Source organism: Pan paniscus, chromosome 3 (assembly GCF_029289425.2).
Source record: "Pan paniscus chromosome 3, NHGRI_mPanPan1-v2.0_pri, whole genome shotgun sequence".
Classification (NCBI taxonomy): Eukaryota; Metazoa; Chordata; class Mammalia; order Primates; family Hominidae; genus Pan; species Pan paniscus.
This window is the reverse complement of record NC_073252.2, coordinates 130,904,843-130,927,499: the sequence shown is the minus strand read 5'-3', so window position 1 is coordinate 130,927,499 and position 22,657 is coordinate 130,904,843. Positions and strand designations below refer to the sequence as shown.

General features: G+C 32.4%; 1 long non-coding RNA gene across 8 annotated transcripts in view; it reads left to right on the top strand.

The window, feature by feature from the left end:
• Window positions 1-22,156, top strand: part of LOC129397632 (uncharacterized) — a 55,440-nt gene extending 33,284 nt beyond the window's left edge. For 7 of the 8 annotated variants that reach the window (XR_010112031.1, XR_010112028.1, XR_010112027.1 and 4 more), the window contains 2 exons: window positions 18,975-19,113; window positions 19,899-22,156. This is a non-coding gene — a long non-coding RNA (uncharacterized LOC129397632). Of the gene's footprint in view, window positions 1-13,902; window positions 13,928-18,974; window positions 19,114-19,898 lie in introns of all 8 variants that reach the window. The other variant, XR_010112030.1, reaches the window with a different exon arrangement.
• Window positions 22,157-22,657: the final 501 nt, after the last annotated feature.

Here is a 22,657-nt window from a genome sequence, read left to right as displayed (position 1 = left end):
TTGCAGTTGAAGATATAGCAAAAGAAATAAGTTTCTAGGAGGGAAATACCTACAAGTGAATGATAATACAGTGTTAGTGTAAAACAGTCTTTCACTAAAGAATATATATACCATTATTTACTCAAAAAATATTCAGCAACAATTTTACCCACAGGTGAAATGCACTGGAGTGTCCTAATTTTGTATCATGTGTCCTTTCTGCCATTCTCAGGCTAATGGCACTCTTCACGACAAGCCTGATTGCACTGTTAAGCTCCAGAGGAAAAAATGTGGCTGTAGAGTATATTAAAATACATACAATTGAAAAGGAAAATGTTCATTTTTGCAAGCATAAGATTACCAACAGAATGCTAAAATTAAAGGTCAGTTTTAGAATGAGCTCTCATATTATGGAGTTTACGAACAAACTATGTATTATATAAGAAAAGAAAAAACAATTTTATACCGAAGTAGTGCTTTCAAAAAAGTATTTTAGTTTTCTTATAGAAAAGTAGAAAAATGAAAAATACATGAACCCTTTCTTAACCCTCATCTATGTTTTTTAAGAATTTTTAAAATGTTTCCTGTGTAAACTAAAGAGACAAGAAAGTGAAAAGTGTTTTTTAAAAATGGAGACACTATGGGAAAATATAGGCAAATGAAGGAGTACAAATAGAAAATGTAATTTTATTGAATAACAGAAAAGAAAATAGTGCAAAACAGCCTCTCTATTCTTTCGTTCTTGGTATCAAAGCTTTTATTCCTGGTGATTGGTGGAATCCTTTTGGTTACTAAGCTCCCTTGAACAAAATCTAAAATCGTATTAACTCAAATTCTGTGCTATTACAAACCATCTCATCTCATAACAGGACTTTAGTATATTTTTCTTAATATCAAAGAAATTATATGGGCTAAGTAATAATCAAAGCACCACATAAAGTTTAGGTATTTCTTTAGAAGAAACAAAATATATGTTCTTTTTCACATTCGTGTTTGATTTTATTATAAAATTTGACAGAAGAAACCAAGGAAAGAGAAAAGAGAAACCTCTAGAGACTTTGTATTTTCTTAGCTGACAAAAAAGCTTCAGTTTTAGCAATTTTTCTTTCTCTATTTCCTTTTTATAAGGTCTGACTGAAACCAGACAAGAAAAGAATATTGCATTCTGTTTTTGGCTTTTTAGGGTTTTTTTTTCAGCTAAAAGAAAGATTTGAAGTGCCTTTACAAGGTTATTTCCAAGGTAATTTTTCTTTTATTTTTAAATAGCAAATTTTTTGAGATTCAAAATCAACATCCAGTCCATATGCCACTGAATATAAAGTTCCCAGTGGTGAAATAGGCATGAAGTTAGCCTTGCCAGACTGTGACTGACAAATGTGGGGATAAGGAAAGGAAAGATGTGAAATATAAAAATTCCAAGACTAAGCTTTGGGCCTTGGTTTTTGGTGATGAGAGTTAGAGGCACAAGAGAAATCAGTTGTATTACGACTGTAAACAACACACACCTTGCTTTGCTTTTGTGTCTGCCTACATGCTTATAGTCCTAAAGATTTATGGGAAGTGCAGAAAGAAGAATGCAAGGCCTCTTTTAATATAATCAATCCTATTGCCGTCACAGAAGAAAGTATGTTCCCTGTGATAGCAGCTTAACAGTCACAAAGTTTCCATCTTAACAGTACAATCCACAGCTTGTATTGCTCTAAGGAGCCATTTGGATAGTTAATATGGAGGGTGCAGAAGTAAAGAATGTAATAATGCTATAAGTGTTCTAGTGAATACTATGCTTAAGTGATGCTCAAATTAAGATGTTTGACCAACAGAACTCTTTCTTGAATTCCAGGTAGCCATGATCTTTGCACATACTTTTAATTAAAAAAAAAAAGGTTTTTAAATTTTAAATATTATGTTATCCAGCAACTCAGATCTCCTTGAGGTTACCAATAGACAAGATTCGTTTGTTGTTGCTGTTCTTTTCTATATCACACCATATGACATTTCTTTGAAAAGTCATAATCTTTTCATTTCAGCATTAGCAAAACCATCAAATTTAAATCATTGATAGTAATCCTTAAAAGGTTTTGAGATGATAATGACTCTATCTGTGAAGTATCTAGTCATTTAGTTCATTTCAAATACCAATTATCATTTTGATTTACTTGAGAATAATGAATGTAAGAAGCTTTGTGGTAATTTTTATGTGGGTAGAAAAATATAGCATGCACTCATGAATGTCTTGGTATTCGTTTCAGATAGATTTTTTTATTACAGCACATGGCAAAAATTATGCCACAAACTATAAATAAATTAATTATCATAGATAATGCTCCCATAGATAACATTAGGTACTTTAAGTAGCTAGGATCAAGGAGGCAGCAATGCCCTGACTTTTTTTTTCTGAAAGCGAGACAGTTACCTGCATTTATCTGGTTTCTGATTTTTTGAATTCCCCCAGAAAGTGGGAAGAATTTCCTTCCTTTAGAATCTTGAAATCTGTGTATGTAACCCTAACTAATATAGTTTAGTTTTGCCCTGTTTTGAACTTTATATAACCAAATTTTGTGGTATGCAGTATCCTATGGTGTTATTTTCACTGAATAACATGTTTATATAAAATTCACCCATGTTGTTGGTTGTAGCTTTTGATTTTCCCCTTTATGCTGCATAGTATTCCATTATATGCTTATACAACAATTTATTAATCCATTTGACTGAGTATTTGGTTGTTTGGTGGGAGGTATAATAGTGCTGCTATGATCAATCCTATATATTTTCTAGAATACATTCACAAACATTACTGTATATATGAAGCGGAAGTGGTGAATCGAATGTATGCATTCAAAAGTTATTACAGCAATATGTGCTTTTGTCTGCAGTTTTAATGATTCTGGGTGCTACATACAGTAAGAATCAACTGATGTTTTCAGGCTTTATGATTGTTGCAAACTGGTGGCTGTTTAGTGGTATTGTGATTTTAATTTGGAATTCCTTGCTTACTAATAACCTTGAACACCATTTGGGTTTATAGGGTATTTAAATTTTCTCTTTTTGTAGTTTCTCTTCAAGTCTTTTGACCGTTTAAAAACATTGTTTGCTGTGGTTTTTTTATTGTTTTTTTTGAGTTCCTTTCATATTCCACTTTTAAATCCTTTGTCAGTGTTATGTGTTGCAATTATCTTTTTCTGTGCTGTGACATCCTTTTACTTTCTTCATCTTTTTTGATGAACAGTTTAAAGAAAAAAAGAAACTTACTCACTTTAAAGTACTTTTGGTGTTTTGTTTATTTTTTCCCCCAAGATTATAAAGATACTATCCTGTTTTACTCTGTTATTCTCTTAAGCCTTCGCAGAGTTTTTTATTTGCTTGCTTTTGCTTTTTAATTATTTTTTGACATATACGTCTATAATCTACCTGGTGTTATTTTTGCCTAGTGTGATTGGTTTGGTCCTGTTTAATTTTTTCCATGTAGATACCTAATTATCCCATTTCTTGAGAAGTCTGATATTTCCATACAATTCTTTTCTGACAAATCTACATTGCTTCTTTCTCATAAGTAAAATATCTATAATGCATGTGTCTGGGTTCAAGCTCTCCATTCTGTTTCCTTGTTCCATTGTCTGCCTTTGTGTCAGTACCAAACTGTCCTAATTATTGTGGCTTTATAGCAAGCCTAAATATCTTATAGAGTATTTGCTTCAATCCTGTGATTATTTTAAAAGATCTTTACCATTGATTTCCACATAAATATTTGAATTAACTGGTCAAATTCCACACATACACCCTACTAAAAGTTTGGTTTATGATTATATTAAATTAGTCTACAAATTAGGAGGAGATTCATATCTCTGCAGTATTGATTTTTCCAATCCATGTAATACTATGTATCTGGATTTATTTAATTCTTTAAAATTCATCAATAATTTTTTTTAACCTTGCACATCATTTATGTATTCATTACTGAGAACTTGATAATATTTTATTAATAACATGCAAAATGATTTTCATTGATTTATTATTGGTATGTGTGCTACAGCATTGCTAAATTCTTGCTAATTCAAATAATTTATTCCTTACTGGGTATTTTATTGAAATATAGTCTTATTATTTTTCTTAAAATTTGTATAAATTTTTATTTTCTCCTCTTGCCTTACCACACTGATGGCAGATTCCAGCACAGTGTTCATTGAAATCCATATTTTCTGGTTCCCAATCTTGTTACCAATCTCAAAAGGAAAACTTTCAAAATTAAATATATTTTTGTAAAGCTCTTTAGATCCTCTAAGTCTAAGGAATTTCTCCATTAGAGTCTGCTTACATTTTTATAGTGAGTACTACAATGTTTTGTCTGTCTGTATTGAGAATTCCATGTGATTTTTAAAATATCCTAAGATGGCAGAATACAAATATAGATTTACCAATATTGAGACAACTTTTCTTTATTGGTATAAATCCAACTTAGACATGATATATTATCCTTTTTATGTAATTCGTCAAATGTATTAATGCTTATAAAATTATAAATATTAGTAAATTACAAAAACTGCTAAGTATTTTCTTACATGTATTCATAGGTGAGATAAAACTATAACTTTTCTTTTTGGTTTTGTCCTTGTCAGGTTGTGGTATAGAAGGTGCATATCCTCTTTTTCAGTTCTCTTAAATGATTTATATATATTTAAATTGTTTTTGAGATTTTAATAAAAATCTCTAGCAAAGACATTCAAGCCTGCTGCTTTCTTTCCAAGAGGATTTTTTAATTTTAATACAATTATTTCATTAATTGATTGTTATTATTACTTAAATCAGATATAGTTGAATGTTAATGGTATAGGAACTTTAGGTTTTGCATGTTTTGAAATAGTTTTGTTCATGTGTAATTGTTTAAAGATTTGTCCACTTTTGGCAAAATTTTGAATATCTTGGAATTTTGTTCATAATAAACTATCATTTTGTGATATCTACAGGTCATCTGTCTCTTTTTAAGAGAAAAATAATATCCAAAGAAGTTCCACCACTCAGAAGACTTTTACATTCCATGTCTCATTTGCCAGAATTTCTTCTTACAAGCTGTAAACCAATCATGGTTAGGGTAATGTAATTACCTTGATTTGTTTTTAGGTGATAGAGTTTTCCTTCCTTTTTGATGATTTTACTATGGAAGTGTGAACACTTGAACAACTCAGTCAGCAATAAAGAATGAGGTTAGGACTGGATTTAGCTGGACAATCAACATTTTCTAATATAGACAGAAAAGAGAAAAACAGAGAGAAGAAAAGTGAGTTCGTTTAATTTGTTGCTTAAACTGATTGGAGTTGGAATCCCGACCCCTTGTAGCTGGAAAAGTCCTGATTACTTTTCCTGATTGCTTGCAAAATAGTGGTTCTTTATTTCTTATTTTGGTTATAGTTTATTTACATAATGTGACTTGATATCTGAGGGATAATTTTAGTTTTTAAGCCCAGTTGGGATGCTGTAGAATCAGTGGAGAATGAGCATGTGATATTTTAAGGAATGATGTCATATCTTTACCTGAGCCAGTTTGAAAGTGCACTGGGACTAAGATGAGACACTTTCTTTGCTATATTAGTATTCAGGAATGCTAGTGGCTATGACAAAGAGGCCAAAACAATAATGGTTAAGACAAAATAGTATTTTATTTTTCTAAGTCTGAAGTATATATGTTAATACTTATACTAACTATATACAATATATCGTTATATATAATAATATAACAATACTTATATTAACAATATATTAAATTGCTTAATTTCACAGGAAGGTGAAAGAGAAAGTGATCTTGAGAGCCCAGATTGGAAGTAGGATACATCACTTTTGTATGCATACTATTGAAACAATTTATTTAAATGGCTACATCTAACCTCAAGGGACACATGCAGTATAGTTGGACATGGATATACATAGCACTTCCATTATTGAAAGGAAGAGAATTTATTTGTTAGTAAACAACTTGTAGTCTCTGCTCTACTGCCAGTCATTGTTTAAAGTTAGCGTATATATCAGAAAAAGAAAAAAAAATTCTTAGAACTAAATTTTGCAATGTTTCTAACAGTTTTTCTATGATACTAAATATTTATAATATGATATACTTATAAGTAGAATAATGTTTCACAGTTAAAAAAACTAAAACTCCTACCACTTGTATGTCTTCGTAAAAATGTCATTTTGCATTGTATAAAACGTTATATATTTCCAATTTTCTTTCAAAACTAGTATGTACTCTTGGTTTTGATGTGAATACCAGCCATTTCATCACTGGGTTATCTCTATTTATGTGGTGATGGTAGCAAGCTTTTCAATACTCAGGAAACTTATTTATCAGTGAAATAGTCCTTCACAAATGTTAAGTCAATTGAGAGTTTTTAGGTTGTTTTTGTTCTTGTTTATTATTTCTGATCTCTACTTTCATGGATGTATTATTGTGTTCTAATGAGGTGAGGCTAATCTGACAGAATATGAATACAGTAGAAATTAGATAAAAGATATTATAAAAGTAAAAATACCTTGCAGAAAAGGAAACATCAATATTTATTATGTTCATTTGTATTCTGTGAACTACATCTAAAGAAAATACTCTTTAAGATTCTTTGTAGATTTTGTACTGGGTGAAACACTGTCAAAATGGAAGCACGTTGTTGACACACAAAAATGTTAAATTAAAACAACAACAACCAACACTGTGTCATCATACTCTCCTCTAATTGTTATCAAAGCACCATACTGACTTTAATGCTTTACTCTTTTAGATATATTTATCAAGAAATTAGGCTCAAATTTTGGCAACATTGCAACAGTGGAAATTCTATTTTGTTTTTTTCACTTAACCTAATCAAATATGGTTCTTAGAAGGTGTTTGTTTCAACAAAGTATTATATGATAATTTTTGCCTAATTTAGTCCCCTTTCTTAAAACATTGATCATGAGTAAAAAAAAGTTTATCATCCTGCCTCTTAGTCTTCTTGTTATTTTCTTTTTAATAGGAAGATGACATTACTGAGGTTATTGAGTTTACTCCTATTGTTTTTAAATCTTACAAGAAATTACTACGATTTCTAACTTAGTAAATAAAAACCAAGATAAATTTTTTTTTGTAGTTATTTATTTATTTTAATAGGCTTTAATTTTTTGAGCAGTTTTAGGTTTACAGCAAAACTGAGTAGAAAATACAGAGATTTTATTTACACTTATTTATTTTAATAGACTTTAATTTTTTGAGCAGTTTTAGGTTTACAGCAAAACAGAGTAGAAAGTAAAGATATTTCCTGTATACCTACTGCTCGCACACATGTGTAGCCTCCCCATTATCAATATTGTCCAACAAAGTTGTAATGATTGATGAACTTACAGTGACATCATGATCAGCTGTAGCCCATAGTTAACATTAGGGTTTATACTTGGTGGTGTGCATTCTGTGGGTTTGGATAGATTTGTAATGGCATATATCCACCATTATAGTATTATACAGGGTAGTTTCACTGCCCTAAACATCCTCTGCACTCTGCCTGTTCATCTTCCTTCCCTCGTAACCTTTGGCAGCTACTGATTTTTTTTTATTTTTTTATTTTTTATTTTATTTATTTTTATTTTTTTGAGACAGAGTCTCGCTCTGTCACCCAGGCTAGAGTGCAGTGGTGTGATCTCGGCTCACTGCAACTTCCACCTCCCGGGTTCAAGCGATTCTCCTGCCTCAGCCTCCTGAGTAACTGGGATTACAGGCGTGCACAATCACGCTCAGCGAATTTTTTTGTATTTTTTGTAGAGACAGGGTTTCACCATGTTGGTCAGGCTGGTCTTGAACTCCTGACCTCGTGATCCACCCGCCTCGGCCTCCCAAAGTGCTAGGATTACAGGCATTGTGAGCCACCGTGCCCAGCCGCTACTGATCTTTTTACTGTCTCCATACTTTTTCTATTTTCCCGAAAGTCAAACAATTAGGATTAAAGAGTAATAGCCTTTTCAGACTGGCTTCTTTTACTTAGTAAATGCTTTTATGTTTCCTCCATTTTTTTTAATGGCTTAATAGCTCATTTCTTTTTAGCATAGAGTAGCATTACTTTGTCTGGATGTGCCACCATTTACTCATCTATTCACCTACTGACTGACATCTTGGTTGCTTATAAGTTTTGGCAATTATGAACAAAGCTAATATAAGCACCTTTGTGTATGTTTTTGTGTGGACATAAGTTTTAAACTTTTTTGGATTAATACCAAGGGATCATGACTTCTGGATTGTGTGGTAAGAGTGTGTTTAGTTTTATAAGAACCCACCAAACTGTTTTTCAAAGTGTTGTATCATTTTGTATTCACATCAGCAATTAATGAGAGTGTCTGTTGTTCCGCATAGTAAACAGCATTTAGTGTTGTTAGTGTTCTGGATTGTGGCCATTCTAATAGGTGTGTGGCAGAGAGGTGGTGGTATTGCATTGTTGTCTTAGTATATTTATTTATAGATATATAATTTATAGACTTATTTATGAGCATTTCTACAAAACAATGAAAACATTAACCAAGATGGTATATTCTCTATCCTAGTTTTTGTTTGGACTGAGCAATTTTTGTTGTCTATTATGTTGTAAAATTATTACAAATAACCATATTTGTTCCAAATCAAATTAACTGTTAGTTTCATTCTTTGATACCTGGGTTAGCAAAATAGTCCTTGAATTATTAAGCCATAAACCAATATGCCCACTCTTCAGAATAGTAGTGTTAGAAATATTTATAAAATTGCTAACCTAAGGGTGGTCATATTCATTAATGACAATTTTTTAATAAAATTAAACATCTATATTAATTTTGTATTGGTTTTGTATTAGTCTGTTTTCACACTGCCAAGAAGACATGACCTGAGACTGGGTAATTTATAAGCAAAAGTTAATTGACTTATAGTTCCACATGACTGGAGAGGCCTTAGGAAGCTTACAGTCATGGTGAAAGGCAAAGGGGAAGTAAGGCATGTATTACATAGTGGCAGGAGAGAAAGAGTGAAGAAGTAAGTGCCACACTTTTAAACCACTGGATCTCCTGAGAACTTATATCAGCAGAGAACAGCACGGGGGGAACCACCCCCATGATCCAATCACCTACTACCAGGTCCCTCCCTCAACACGTGAGGATTACAACTGGAGATGAGATTTGAGTGCGGACATAGAGCCAAACCATATCAGGTATCAAATATTCAAACATTTATTGCCCTCATGTAGCATTTCCTAACATAAACTTGGAACAGGCTATTTTTGATTCAATTAATTTATCCTAGAGAATATTCATTTTGGACACTAAAAACAAGAGTTTTCTTCTTAGTCTTTATTCTTTATGATGATCAACCGAATATTTTCACTTAAAGTACTAATCAGCATGCAAAAGCTTAATTTTTTTTCCTCCTATTCTGCCTTCTCATCCTCCTTCTCTTGTCATTGTCTTCTCTTTCTTTAGCAATAATAATTGCAGTGAGGAAACAGCCATGACAGCCTATTTTAATAGAAATGACATATTTGATTAAAACTTGATTACTTTTAAAAGAATATTATTTATACTACTTTTCAGCTCCATTTTACATCTTTATCATCTACTTTCGTAGCTGTCTTAACTGTCAATGTATTGGCACCCTTTACCCATAGCAACTCAATAGTCAAGTATAATGACCAGGATGACTATTTATGTTTTCCCTTTTATCATACTAGTTATTTTAGCATTAAGAAATATGAAGCCTCTATACTTAGTTCTTAAGTTTCAGTATGGGTCCTCACACTTTTTGGTCTGAAATTACATTATTAGAAGTTGTTGAGACCAACCCCAAACACTTTTTTAAAGTTTGTTTTTCTGGCTTTTATCTAACAATGTTTACTGTATTAGAAATTGAAACAAACATTTCCAAAACATTTTTATTGCATATTAACATAAATATTATGGAAAATAATGTCAGTTTTGAAACAAAAATGAGAAAAGTGGCATTGTTTTACATCTTTGCAAATCTCTTTAATGTCTGCCTCAATAGGAGATTCATGGATTTGTATATCTCCTGCATCGGTCTGTTGTCATGTCGTATGTCATGTAGCCTTTAGAAATTTCCCCTGCATTCTTGTGTGAGAAGAAGAGTGTTAAAAGCAAATAATGCCTTATTATTAGAAGAAAAATACTTCTGACCTTGTGGATCCCCCGAAAAAGTGTTGGAATCTCTAGGAGTCCTTTGACCATACTTTGAGAACCACTGCTACTGAAAAATATTATCCTGCTGATTCAATACATCTTGCTTTTCTCTCAGCTTCACATCTCTTATGATCAGTTGCTTGTGAATTTTTACATTCCAGTGCTACACTAATGGATTTCTGATGATATCTAAGTCAAAGTATGGTGTTAGAGTTATCTGTAACTTTGCATGTGTAATTCCTCTGCTAAGGAAGCTTTCACTCATCTTCCAAACATTACTCAGATGTCACTTTCCCTGTGATACATTTATCACTTGCTTATATTTTTCTTTTAATGTACTTCACAAATACTTTTCCTATTTCACAACCAGTCAGGTATTAATTACAGTTTGCAAGCCAAGATGTGTTTAAAGTATTACTTTATTTCCTTTAAATAAATTTGATTTTTACTATTATACTCTGGCTTTCTAAATTTACAGGAAATTATATCTCCAGTGTGGTAGGTTCTCCTTCCCCAGCCTAATGTCCATTCAGAATCTGAGATGCCTCCTTTGTGTGCAAGGAATGGACAGGAGTTTCTGATGACTGGTGATGGTCCATACTGACATTCTCACTGCCTGTGCTTACAGTGGTTTATTCAACTAACACTTTTTAGCTGTTCCCATGCCATGTGTGAAGTGTCAAATCTCTGCTGTGCCTGGTGACCAGCCAACGAACATTCTTCTTTGAGGCCTTGAAGCAATGTCCCATTACTGTTTGGATCTGTACCTCTGGGCCCCACCAAACAATAGTTTAAGGGGAACCTCAACTTACTTCTTGCTTTTCCAAGACTCTTATTATCTTGCCACAAAAACTATTATTCTCAGTAGGTATAGGACTTACAAAACAAGTGTTCAGAATTCTGACAAGCTAATTTTAATTTATTTTTAGTTATATACCTATTCCAAGTACATGAGGCTTGAGGCATACTACTTTCTTGAAGAAGAGGCAGAAAAAAGGTAACAATCTGGGAGAGGGAAAAGAGCAATAATTAATATACTAAAGTTTACCCAACCATACATATATTAGACATATTATTTTATTTGGTGAGTATTAGCTTTGTAGAATATACACGCGTGGATGGACACACATGCCAATACTAGATGTGAAGTCCTGATGTAGGTAGATTCTAGTGCCAAGCATAGTGACCAGCATTTATATAATAGGACCTATATAAATGTTTGTTAAAGTCATCTAGAAAAATATAACTAGGTATTTTTAACTACAAATACATTGTTTATATCTTAATTCTCTTTCCTTTCTCTTTTTCTAAGAGGTGGGTTTTTAAGAGATGGGTTAAAGGCTGTAGTGCAATGGCTCTTAAGAGGTGGAATCACAGTGCACTATAGCTTCGAACTCCTGGACTCAAGCATTCCTCCTGCTTCGGACTCCTGAGTATTGGGGATTACAGCCACGTGCTACTACGTTGGCTTTATCTCTTAATTCTCTTTGAAAAAGGATGTAAGCTATAACTTGTTCTTTATTATTTGAATTGAGAAACTGAAGGACTAAAAGACCACGTATAAAATATTGATACCCTTCTTTAAGGATTTTAATATACTAAACAAGTTTTTAATATACTAAGAACATTTACTGAATATCAATGCACTTTAGACTCTTTATTGAGGTACTGATAGGAAGTATGCAATAGGTAGGCAATATGTTTTCTGATCCAGAATTGTTTATAAAGTAAAATTTCCTTGCCAGTGCTGGAAAATTATACCGAACTAGCATACTGAAGTATGCACACTAATCTATTTGTCTACTGGAGTTTCTTCTGAGCATTAAATGAAATGATATTTTAAAATAGCTAATACAGTATGTCATGGCTGTTAGATTCTGCTCGATAAATGACAGCTATTTACTTTACTTTTTTATTTCCCTCTAACTATACACCTTGTGGGTGTATAGCACAGCTAGCTATTATAGAGCTATGAGGAATACCAGTACCTGCTGCTGCCAATAATTCCTTGATGGATTATCTCGTAAAACTAGTCCCAGATTTCAAAAATTTGTTTGAATTTAGGAAATGAGTTAATATTCTTAATTGTAAGTATCATTTTTGATTTCTACCACACAGATTTTTTATTGGCATCACTATTGAAAATACTTCCTTTTGTCTGACAATAAATCAAAACAAACCCTCATTGTGTTTATGTGCATGGTTACATTAAATATGTTTTAAAGGCCTCTTTTCTCTGAACTGGGTCTAAATATGTTTTTAATTCTTAAATAGTTACAGGAATAGATGAGCTTTTCCTCTGTTTTCTTTACCAAATGGTAGTTCTTTCAATCCCAAGGTTTGTTCAGTGATCACTATCATTGAAATTCTGAGATGTATTTCACTTTTATACTCACTGTTAACTTGCCTAACTTAGTTCATCTAAGCTTGTGTGCAGGTCAACTTTGACAAGTAATTTAGAAGGTTGTCATATTTGACATGAAACTCCTGCGATCATGGATTTTCCACTCTATTAATGTTGTCAACTGAGCTGTTTTCTGACATTCTAAAATAAATGTGAGGTGTATTTACTATTATTCATAAGACAGATCACTCAACTCTTCTGAATGAAAAATATTTTACTGGCTAGTAAGGAAAGTTATATTAAAAAAATTTAGTGGGATGATCATTAAAATCCCCACGATGTAATTTAATTGGAATTTTCTTTGGATATACTTAAATTTAACCATTGTGTTGTTCTTTCTTAGGCTAAATGAATACAGCAATAATTTTTTAAAACTTCAAGTCAAGAGGTTTTAGGCTGCCTTTGTTCGTTTCCATTTTGAATCAGCAAATAATTTCTCTAAAAGTTGCAGTGTAAATGTACCATGGGAGGCAAGCCTCTGCCTCCCCCTACCGCTTGATGGAGAGGGAAAACTCTTGAATGAGTCTTTAAATTAAGCAGAGGCTCTCTTCCAGAATGAAAGGTTTCTGTAGATGTAGTTCCAGGAAGTTTAACTGTTTGTAAGAAAGTGAGTGCAGCAATCTATTAATCAGCATAGAATAGTGGTTAAAAGCAGGTTCTTTATAGCCAGATGTCCTGAGTGTACAGTCCTGTCTCTACCACATTGGACCTTGATTAAGTTACTTTACCTCCCTTTGCTTCCATTTCCTCAATTGTGAAAGGGGGATAAAAATAAAGCAACCTGATCAAGTTGTTATGAGGCACAAATGATTGAGTTTTCATTTCTTATTTTTAAAACATTAGGAATTATGGCTGGCACACACAGTAAACCCTATATGAGTTAATAATTATATAAATACATGAAGTTATTTATTACTAAGGTATGCCAAGTACTGGGTTTAGAGAAGACAGACAGACATGACTCTTGTTCTTAGGAAGATTATAGTCTGGGCAGCAGGGAGTCGGTACACGTGAATAGACTGAGATGGAGAGGGAGGGTGCCACAAATTTCTGCAAGTCAGTATACTGTAATGACCTATTGTCCTTCAGCATTTGTGTTAATTCCATATGCTTTACTCACATGGCCTCTGCTGGGGCTTCATTTTTTCCACTATGAACAGCGAACTTACTCCGTTGCATACCCTCACAAGACAACTGCCATCAATCTGTTCAGGAATGATGGTGTCCCCTGCTCATCAATACATGTATTAATGCCTCGGAAAAGGAAAACTCTTAGTCATTATTTCTTTTAATTTTTTATGATCATATTAATTATTATGCTCTTTATTGATTTGTTATCATCCATATTCTTCTAGTATGGAATCTTTCCAGCATGTTAGGGTAAGTCCTTCTCTGTCTTATTCTCTTTTAATTCTGCAGAACCTAGGATAGGTTCTAGTATATGGAGGCACTTAGTAAGGAATGCATGCATTCATGCATGAATGAATATGCCTGTGTTCTCCTGTGTAAATGTTAATGTTGGATAGATTTCCAGAAATTTGAATTGCTTTATCTAAAGTTAGGGACATTCTAATTTTATGATGTACCATCTAACTATCCTTCAAATGGATTTTACTAATGGACATTTTCATCAAATATGTATGAGAATGCACATTTCTATAAATTCTTACCAATACATGACCTTAGTTGTATTATCAGTCAATATGTGAAAAATATTTATATTGATTTAATTTGTATATCCTTGATGATTGGTAAATTTGAGCATTTAAAAAATATATATTTTTTTATATGTATATATATGTATACACACACACATATACTGGCACTTTACATTTCTTTCTCTGTAAATAGTCTGTTTACACAATTTGCTCATTTTCTTATTTTTAAAAAATTATTAATTTGTAAGAAGTCATTTTGTTCTATTGATGCTATTCATTATATATTGGTTTGTACTCTACAACCTTTATAAAATCTTGTGTAGTTATAGTATTTTAACTGTGGTTTCAATTGTATTTATGATATAGTATATCTTCTTATTTTTGAATAACAGCCTGTTTTCTTTCTTTCCATTTTTAAGCATTCTGTGTTGTTCTTGCCTACCGCCATAGCTTGTACTCCTATACTCTTCAGAATAGGAAAGGCAATCACCAGCTACCTTGTCTTCTCCTTGATCTTAGAGAAAATGTCTTAATTATGTTTTTATTTGTCGGTTGTTTGTTTTTGCATGCTTTTTATCAAGTTTAGGAAGTCAATTTATTTTTCTAATTTGCCAATAGATTTTTTTAAAGTAATGGATGGATGTTTAATTTTATCACCATTTCTATTGAGAGGACCATATGATTTCCTTTCATTAATATGCTGATGTAATGAATTATATTAATTGATCTGTAAACATAAATAAACATACTTGCACTCCTGGAATGAACCCCACTTTGGCATAGCTATTTTATTGTTATTGTTTTTAAACTTTGATTGACCTCAGTTTGTCTATATTTTGTACCTAAATTTTGTACCTAAATTTAATCATGAGTTTTGATTAGTCTTTCTTGTGATGTTTTCATTAGTTTTTAATTTCAAGTTTATGCTAATAAGTGATATTTCCTTTCCTTTTTTCTTTTAATTTCTTATTTTCTGTATATTACTATAATCATTAATACATGATTATATGTATATGTTTATATATATATGTGATTTCAACAACTGTGAAAACATCCCTAAAATCATAGGGAAAATTAATTCTTTTAGTACTATTTGTAAAATAGAACCTAAATTTTCCACTGATGTAAAATGCCATTTTCTTATAATATATTAAGGACAGATGCTTCTGTGTTCTTTTCTGTTTCATTGGTCATCTTTCATCAATAATATATTCCTTAATAATGACTTTTTAAAATAAAAACTCTTTATAGCTAAAAGACCATAACCCCATCTCTAACATTTTGTTTGTTCAAGACTATCTTATGGATTAAATACTTAAATGTAAAACCCAAAACTGTAAAAACCCTGGAAGACAACCTAGGCAATACCATTTAGTACATAGACACGAGCAAAGATTTCATGACAATGTTGCCAAAAGCAATTGCAACAAAAGCAAAAATTGACAAATGAGATCTAATTAAACTAAAGTGCTTCTGCACAGCAAAAGAAACTAGGGACAGAGTAAACAGACAGCCTACAAAATGGGAGAAAAATTTTGCAAACTATGCATCTGACAAAGGTCTAATAACCAGAATCTATAAGGAACTTAAATTTACAAGGAAAAAACAAACAACCCCATTAAAAAGTGGGCAAAGGACATGAACAGACACTTTTCAAAAGAAGACATACATGCAACCAACAATCATGAGAGAAAGCTTAACATCACTGATCATTAGAGAAATGCGAATCAAAACTACAATGAGATACCATCTCACACCAGTCAGAAGGGCTATTATTAAGAAGTCAAAAAATAACAGATACTGGCCAGGTTGTAGAGAAAAAGGAATGCTCATACACTGTTGGTGGGAGTGTAAATTCTTTCAACCATTGTGGAAGACCATGCAGTGATTCCTCAAAGGCCTAAAGATAGAAATGCATTTGACCCAGCAAACCCAGAACCCAATACTGCGTATATACGCAAAGGAATATTAATCATTCTATTACAAAGACACATGCATCCAAGTGTGCACTGCAGTACTGTTCACAATACCAGAGACATGGAATCAACCTAAATTCCCATCAATGACAGACTTGATAAAGAAAATGTGGTACATATACACCATGGAATACTATGCAGCCATAAAAAACATGAGATCATGTCCTTTGTAGGGACATGGATGGAGCTGGAGACCATTATTCTTAGCAAACTAATGCAGGATCAGAAAACCAAATACTGCTTGCACTTATAAGTGAGAGGTAAATGAGACCACATGGGCATATAGAGGGGAACGACACACATTGGGGCCTTATAGAGGGTAGAGGTTGAGAGAAGGGAGAGGATCAGGAAAAATAACTAATGGGCACTAAGCTTAATACTGGGGTGATGAAATAACCTGTACAATAAAGCCACATGACAGAAATTTACCTATGTAACAAACCTGCACATGTACTCCTGAACTAAAAATTTAAAATAAAAAAGACTATCAGGTCTGGACATGGTGGCTCAGACTATAGTCCCAACACTTTGGGAAGCCAAGGCAGGAGGATCGCTTGAACCCAAGAGTTCAAGAAGAGTATCTTGGCTATGTTTTTGGCATTTTGCTCTTTCACATGAAGTTTATAATACATTTTCCAGTTACAGAGGGGGAAAATACTAGAATTTGAATTAGAATTTCATATATTCTATCTATTTCTTGGGAGAGAATTGACATCTTCATGATAGTGTGTTTATCTTTGTTTTCCATGAATATAAATAAGACTTTATTTAGGGATTCTTAACTCTCTTTCAATATTATCTTAACATCTTCTGCATTATGGCTGTTTCTTCTTTTGTTAAGTTTATTTTTAGCATTTCACACTGTGTATTGCTATTTATAATGCTATTTAAAATAAATTACCTAGCTACTTCGTGCTTGAAATACATTTAATTTTTGATAAGCCCTGTTACTGAATGCTTACCACTTCTAGTAACTTATCTGATTATTTTTTAGTTTGCAATTCTGGCAATTATATGAATTTCGAATAATTAGAATTTTGTTTCTTTTTTTTTCCAGTGATTTTCTTTCCCCCTTTTTTGTGGCAGACCTCTGTAAGATTTTGAATAAAAGTGATGATAACAAGCATACTTGTATTTTATATTACTTCCAAGTTAATGATAGTAACTGTTTCTCATTAAAAATAAGGTTTGCTTTAGGTGATTATTTGAACATCCCTTTTGTCAGCCTGTGTAAGTGCCTTTCTATTCCTAGTGCACTAAGTTTTCACTTGTTGACAATATTATTATGTGTAAATTTCAGCAAATAACTTTTCTACATTTATTGGGATGATTTTATATTTTTTCTTTTAGTATATTACTGTACATTCATATTTGTAAAATAAACTCAACTTGGTCATGTTGCATTTCTTTATGCTACTCTTGGTTTGATTTTCTAATACTGTTTTTAGGATTATTATAGGTATGTTCATAAACGAGAAACGTTTATTTTTTGTATCAATTTCAAAGTAAGGTATATGCACTCTATCTAGTCTCTAAATTGCCCTATGTATTGAAATATCTTATCCTTGAAAGTCTGTTTGAATTGGCCTATACAAAAATCTAGGCCTGGTGATTTTTGGATTTCTTTTTTTAATTACTATGCTAGTTTATTTAATAGTTATTATAGTACAAGTGAGGCTTTATTTTTTTCTTAATCAGTTTTATATTTAAAAAATATATATTCAGTTTCACTTAACTTTTCAAAACTGTTGACATAAAATTTGTTTATTATACAATATGATTTTATTTAAATCTCTAGTGTATCTATGTGTCTATCCTTCCACCTGACATAAGTTGCCATGCTTTTTTTATTAGCCCAGCCAAAATTTATCGCTTTTAGTCATTTTCTCGTGTATGTTTGTTATTGTTTAAAGAAGCTACGTTATATTCTTTCTTTCTTTTAGCAGGGAGCTATAAGAAAAGCAAAATCTTAGGAAAACATGACCAATGTACAGAAAAAAATAGAAGTGAATAGAGAAAAATTAGTAGGTACATATGATTGGAAACACCTATTTCTAGATTTTAAAAACTATGAAATCAAATTGAAGAGAGATTTACGTAAAAGACGGAGGTCTTAAAATTTCTCAGATAATGTGAATAAGCCTTAAAATAATCACCAGATTCAGCGTATGATATTCCTACTTAAGCCTATTTTCTAATAACTATCCCTGGTAATTTGAAATAATGATCTCCTGAAAGGGGCAAAGGAGAAAAAAGTAGTTAGATTCTAGAGTTTTGTCTACGAAGGATCTTTGTGAATAGCTTATTAGCACATGAAATTGACTTGAAAGAAATACATCCAAAGTCTGTTAAGTTTTTGAGGAAATTGTTTTCTCAAAGAAATCCTGAGCTAGGAGGAAAATTACACTCAAAGCAATCCTCTGGCCCCTACATTTTCATAAGAAAGAAACAACGAGTATAAGATGGATAGTTCCCAAGGGTAAAGAACAAGCAAGTGTTTCCCAGGGAGCAGAACCTGAGGTCATGGAGAACAATAAACAAGGAAGTAACTTTTAGCCAGGAATGTGGATCTCATTAAGGAACTTTCCCCACAGAGGGGCAAATCATGTATGTCTCAGTAGGGGTGCTTTGTAAGACCTACCCAGCAGGATTGTATGGTTATTATTATCAGGTGTGTGTTCTGTGTTCTTTTTTCCCTTTCTTAAATGTTACTTGTCTACTATAGTTATCTTATCCCTGCTCTACCATTGACAGCATACATAAGACTGATTGTTTTTATATCATGCTTTGCAGGACCACAACAACCACTCCCGGTCATGATGGAGAGAAGTGTTCAATACCCACAGATCCTGAATGTTGAGCTGATTATACTAACTAGATGGGACTTAGTTTTGTCTACCGTGGGGTGAGCGTATACTACCTGAGGGAACAGGTACACATGAATATTTATTATTACAATAACTGTTTTTGCAGAACTTGCTTACTGCTTACCAACATCCTGATTCTCTTCTTATTGATGTTAGAAATAGACTTTTCCTAGCTATTCTTGCTTTTTTGTGTGGACATTTCCTGAGGTCTAACCAATGAAGTATGAACACAGTGGATATATATCATTTCTAGACTTGACTCATTAAAAACTCCCATGTATGGTCCTTTAAGCTTTATTTGCTTCCTGTCTAGTGGAATGGAGAAGACTGTCAGGGAAGTCTTGGATGGCATAGGGTGAAGATGGCAGAGTATCTGTTGGCCATTTGGAGGAGAATTGTTCTCTGATCTGTTTACTCTTGTAAACAAGAAATACATTTCCATTATGTGCTATTTCATATTTTGAGTCCATTTGTTGCAGTAGCTAGTTGATCTTGCCTAATAAAAACAAGATTATTGAAGAAGTAACCGTAAACACATGTATTAATAAATTCATCCTGAATGAAACATCATTTACTTCTAGCTTCACATTATTGTTTGTAATCAATTTTACAATAATACTTGTAAAACTATGTGGTCCTAATTCAATGTCTAAATCACCAAATTATTTTTTATGGTGAAAACAGTAAGTTTTAAGTGAAATAATTAAATTCAGCATGAAAAGAGCTAAATTAAAGGAATATTTCTGGCTTATGTCATGATCTATTAAAGTGCATTTTATATAATCGGAAATCTGTCCTACTCCTTTCCTTTGGCTTAGATTTCCTCTATGTTGATTTCTTTTCTGCACAGGTTCTCTGTGGTGAAGATGGCAACTTGCTGACTCAGTCTCAGAATGCATTAAATCCACATATTCTGGCAAGTGGAGTTCTGCTTCTCCAATATCTCTTCCAGACTAAGTCTCGAAAGGACAGTAATTGATCCACCCTGAGTCATATGCCCATGTCCAAAGCAATGAGTTTGGAAAATTTCATGACACACTCCTAATTTTGTGGTAGGAGACACATCAGAACCACACAATGAGTCAGTCCTATTTATGAAATAGAGGTTCATCTATCAGATGAAAGGGAAAAAAGTTGTAAAAACAAAACAGATGTTCACTAATGGGGATCTATCTGAATTTCACCTGTAACTACAAATGCTCACAAGTAGATTTACAGTTCTCCTAGAGTGTCATGAATTTAAAAACATATGCATGGAATCATAAAGTAATATCCTAATCACCTCTCTCAACTTTCTGTTGAATCTCTCCTTAACATAAAATGAGAATATATTAGCAGCAGGAGAAGGATTATTTTTTCATTTATAGACCTTTATCAGACACTAATGTAGGATTGAGTTTGACCTGATACAGTGTTCTATCTCTGAGTGTTGTCACTCAGTTTCATCATAAATAAAATTTATTTTATATGATATATAGAGAACAAATTTACTTATTTTTCTCATGTAATCATGTAATCAATTGTTCCAACATAATCCATTGAATAGATATTGTGGCATTTCCCTAATTATTTATAAAGGTACTGTTACTAGATATGAATATTTATATATGAGGATATGAATCGTGGCTCTCTGATTTGTTCATTATTTGCTTGTCTATTCCTGTGCCAGTATCATACAATTGGTACTAATATAGTGTTCTGATATTGACAGGAAGAAGTGCTCCTTCTAATGATGTAGTTTTAAATTTGTCTTGGTTGTGCATTTCTTTTTATTCTTCCATAGAGATTTGTGGTTCAGTTGTCAGCTTTGAAAATCACTTTTGGGATTTGAATTTGAATTGCATGAAATTTGTAGACTAACTTGTAGAAAATAGACATTTTTATGATATGAATTTACACATCCTTGTAACCATGGGTGTGTTATTTATTTTCACTTTTGAATATTATTGTGGGTATTTAGTAATAAAAATAACAATCAACGAGTTATATGGTGGTTACTATGTGACAGATGTTGTCAAAGTTCCATCCATATATCAACTTATTATATATTCTTATGGGAAGAGACCGTTATTATCTCCATTACACAGGTAAGAAAATCGAGGTACAAAGAGCTTAAGTAACATGTGCTAAGTCATATAAGAGTAAAGCTTTATTTGAATCCATGCAGTTTGTCTCCAGAGCTTGAAATCCATTTTATTTTATTTTATTTTATTTTTACTTTAAAAAAAAATTTTTTTTGAGACGGAATCTCGCTTTGTTGCCCAGGCTGGAGTGCAGTGGCACGATCCTGGCTCATTGCAACCTCCACCTCCTGGGTTCAAGCAATTCTCCTGCCTCAGTCTCCTGAGTAGCTGGGACTACAGGTGGGCACCACCACGCCCAGCTAATTTTTTGTATTTTTAGTAGAGAATGGGGTTTCACCATGTTAGCCAGGATGGTCTCGATCTCCTGACCTCATGATCCACCTGCCTCGGCCTCCCAAAGTGCTGGGATTACAGGCGTGAGCCACTGCATCCAGCCTGAAATATTTACCAGTATCTGATATTGCCTCACTAAGAACTTTGCCCAACTCCTTAGTGATTCTACCATTGGCTTAGTATTTTGGATTTTCTAGTAGACAATAATATCATGTGTGCATAAAGCAAATACAATTATTATTACAATAAAATTTTTAAACTACTCATTTGTACTTGCTTTCATAAAGCCTTTGCTAATTCCAACAAAATATTGATTACTGTGGGAGAGAGTGGTAAATCTTGTTTTGTACCTAATATTAAATAAAATGCTACTAAATATAAGTGAGATGCTTGCTATAAGTTTTAGTAGTTAAACACTATAAAGTTATTTCTTGTCTATTTTCAAGAATTTTTTATTATTTTAAATGCATGTGCAATTTTTTAAAAAAGTATTGTTTTGCATCTAATGTTAAATAAAATGCTTCTAAGTATTAGTACTAAATATCAGTGAGAGGCTTGTTGTAAGTTTTAGTAGTTAAACACTATAAAGTTATTTATTTTCTATTTTCAAGAGTTATTATAAATGCATGTACAATTAAAAAAGTCTTATTTGCTCTTATTTTCTAATATTAAAACATTTGTGCTTTCCTGAGATGAATGCTGTGCTCTCATGAAAGATTGCAGAGTCAAAAAGTAGCCTCTGGAGTTAAGACTTTCTGGTTTTAGAGCCTCCTATGGCCACTTACTAATTATGGGTCTTAGGAGAGTTACTGAACCTTCATAATGGGTACCAATCCTAGATCCTGTCAAAAGGGATCCTTCTCTTGGCGATGACTTTGGAAGATCCTTTGCATGACAATTAAAAAAAAAGTATTATTAGATCTAATTTATTAGATAACACTTGGATGTCTCTAACTGTTATGGTCGTAAATGTTCAATAGGCTCTCAAAAATGCATGTATGTATATGTTTATATAGATACATATACACACAAATGTGTATATATGTATATATACACACTAATATGTTTATCATAAATTTTATTGATATAAAGGTTGTGTAACACAAGTTACAAATAATAATAAAATATTCAATATTATTTATTGTAAATTCTGTATAGCTGATTGCTTTTCATAGAATGTTTTCATTGACTT